This window comes from Mya arenaria, chromosome 7 (assembly GCF_026914265.1).
Source record: "Mya arenaria isolate MELC-2E11 chromosome 7, ASM2691426v1".
NCBI classification, from domain to species: domain Eukaryota; kingdom Metazoa; phylum Mollusca; class Bivalvia; order Myida; family Myidae; genus Mya; species Mya arenaria.
Window position 1 is genome coordinate 14,241,174 of NC_069128.1, and position 3,129 is coordinate 14,244,302.

General features: G+C 33.6%; 1 pseudogene; it reads right to left on the minus strand.

The window, feature by feature from the left end:
* Positions 1-344: 344 nt before the first annotated feature.
* LOC128240939 (oxytocin receptor-like) lies at positions 345-2,678 on the minus strand (annotated as a pseudogene).
* Between the last annotated feature and the right edge of the window lie 451 nt (positions 2,679-3,129).

The following is a 3,129-nucleotide window of genomic DNA, read 5'->3' on the forward strand; positions in this document are numbered from 1 at the left end:
CAATTGTGTTCAATATTTTTTGGGGAGTAAGTGTGCATCTTTAGAACTCTGTTTTGTGTCCCCTCCATCAATGGTGAATAGCATATGTAGGTGAACAATATTTATATGAAAGTGATACATTCAAATTCTATACATAGTAAATAATTCATCTAATTTACTACTACGCAGTTCATGTAAATCGACTATACCATTCGTTAGAATAGTCTCACTATTGTTGCAAATTTGTCAAGATGATTTGCTAAGGGGTCGACCTAAGTGCAAACAAACGAATATTACCGTTACTAAGACTTATCACCCGTCTAATAAAAGTAATTATTCAACCATCTATTGACAAAACGAAATTCTCAGCTGCAAGGTGCATAATTATCAAAGGCTGACCACATCTGTCTAATGAAGAATGGTGCCCAACATACGATAAAGCAGATCACAACTATAAGCGTAAGTTTCACAGTCTTGATTTTGGACTTGGACATTTTCTTGGAGTGAGCTCTCGGGTTTGTTACAGTCTTCTTGGTGTGACATGGCGAACACCCGTTTCTGTAGTGTGTTTTGCGCTTGACTGCGTTATGTGTCTCTTTTGCGTTCACGCTGACCCAAACTATGTGGCAAATCTTTGTATAGCATATGGTCAGTATCACTAATTGAACAGCATATACTGATATGTATATACAGGTAACGAAAGCCTGCACTGTCAAGAATTGCGTTTGCAAAAATTATCCATGCAGCCATGAACTTCATCAATTCTTTGTTTGTATGAGAAGATGTGGTAATGACAATAAGCCAGAAAGCATATATCTTTGTTGTCCATGTCTGCGAATTAAGCGGATCACATTTGGACATATATCGTTCTAAAGAGGTCATGATTAATACGTAGGTGAAGCTATACATTGTTCCAACTTGCATGTACTTTACAAGCTTACAAAAAATGTTTCCATGAAGTATAAACGTAATACCCATCACGAGTTGTAGCAACACCTGAAAAAGGGCTACTAAAATATCTCCGCTAGGTGAATTATGAACTCTTGTATTCGACTGAATTTCCTCTTTCTGTACGTAAGAACAACGATAACGATCAAATAACCAAGTAAAGCCATGCATAAAATTGCACCTAATACAGATATTTCTATCCAGGCAAGCGCTACATTTCTTCTGCATTTGTTCAATTGGCATTGTGTGTTTCATTTTCAATGTCCATTTGTAATTCAACGTCTTGTTTATATCGTTTGTAAGCCGATAAAGACTCTCGTCGCCCGAGGCGAGAATGATCGAAAAGGTGGTATTCATTATCGTCTACAACTGGAGGAAACTTCTGAAAAAGGTCATAACATTTCACACTTGATTTGATGAGCATAACAGTATATGGTGAAACTTAATTATATATTTTCTTGTGCGGGTATTCTCGCGTAGACATTGCAATGATCAACAGAGATTATTCTCATCATATAGTCTTTGTGTATTAGGTACAACATCATCGCCAGGGATTTATTATAATAAGTTTACAATATTCATATAACAACACTGATTGCTATATTACTGTTCATGATTTTGGTTAAAAGCACCGAGGGAAATAATTAAATGGTCAACTTATAACTCATCATTATAAAAGACCAATACTTCAGAATCACAAAAATACATCAAGAAGTTCCGTTTCCATTGACAAAAATAATTGAGCGCAACTCAGTCAAAAACCTTTTGAACCAGCTTCATCGGTGTTCTATTTTCTGACATCGTTGTGACATATTAGATTAAAAGAACGGATACCAAAATAAATAAATAAATAACTGCACTCTTTACAAAGAATTCATTATATTTGGATGCACGAACAAACATGTATGTTGAATTTATATTCTTAGGTTTATATATATTAATAGCTAAGAATCAGAGCATTGATGAAATATCGTATTTTAATTTATGTGTTCCAAACAAAAATGCCGCCATCTCCAAAATTAAGTATCGGCACTCAAACAGTGAGTGAGCTAAGACAAACATAAACAAAATACATCTATTTAAGTGGTACATTCCATTCAAGCGATGATGTATATGTATATATTGTATACATATCAATTACTATATAATTTAAAGTAATGTTCTTAGAATAGAACATATTACAGATTAAAAAGTTATGTTATGTAATCAGATGAACAGAAATATATAATCAGAGAAGAATCGTTTAGAGTAAGTGTTCTAACAAAACTTTGGAACAGTTTATGCAAACATTGCGTTCTATTCATTTTGCGAAATCCTAAACGCTCAATTTGAGCTCAATCTTACAAACTAGTGCAATATATCGTTTTTGAGATGTTATAGGATACGTCAAAAAACTAACATATTGCGCAATGCAATCATGTCGAAAATATCTGATATTCACAGCGTGGATAGAGTAAGGTATACCTACAAATTCTCTTCACGAAAATGATACGAGGAAATTTTGATATTAAGTAAATGTTCTCCTGTTGTTATAAATCGTTTCACAGTTCGTTCTGCCAAACCCACAAGTAAGCCACTTATTCGTTATCATTAGACTTGCTACGTACTATTACATAGTTTGGAGTGACAGTTAATGATGATATAGATATCATTATATATTTATGTATGTTATAAGTTTGTAACTATATAAAAGACAATCTGTTGACATCCCCGCATCAGACAAATTATGAACAACAATTTAAATACTCCATAGTTCCATGCACAACTTCTTTTCGTCAGATTGACATTAAATACATGGAAAGTACAATAACAATTTTAAATACACCTGGGGTTTGCGTCTAAACAGCGAACATGTATTTGCGAACATACGGGAAACTAGCAACAATCTGATAAGAAAAGAAAGTGTATTACTAGAAAATGTTCGTGCTATATCATTGTGATCTACCCGAAAAATAATTTAATTGGACATCCTTCTTTGTGTGTGATACAAGACTATTCCAAACCTCATCTAACCAGTCGATATATAACAATAAGCACATTTATAAAAAAAGGTATCTTGGTTGTCCTTCAAGTCTGGTGCTCAAATCAAGCTATGAAGACATGAAATGTCTCGCTGTATTTCGTTGCAATGTTCAATTATAGAATATTAAGTTGCTTTATACCATATCCACAGCTTCGTTCTTTTGAATGCCTTTAAAATGC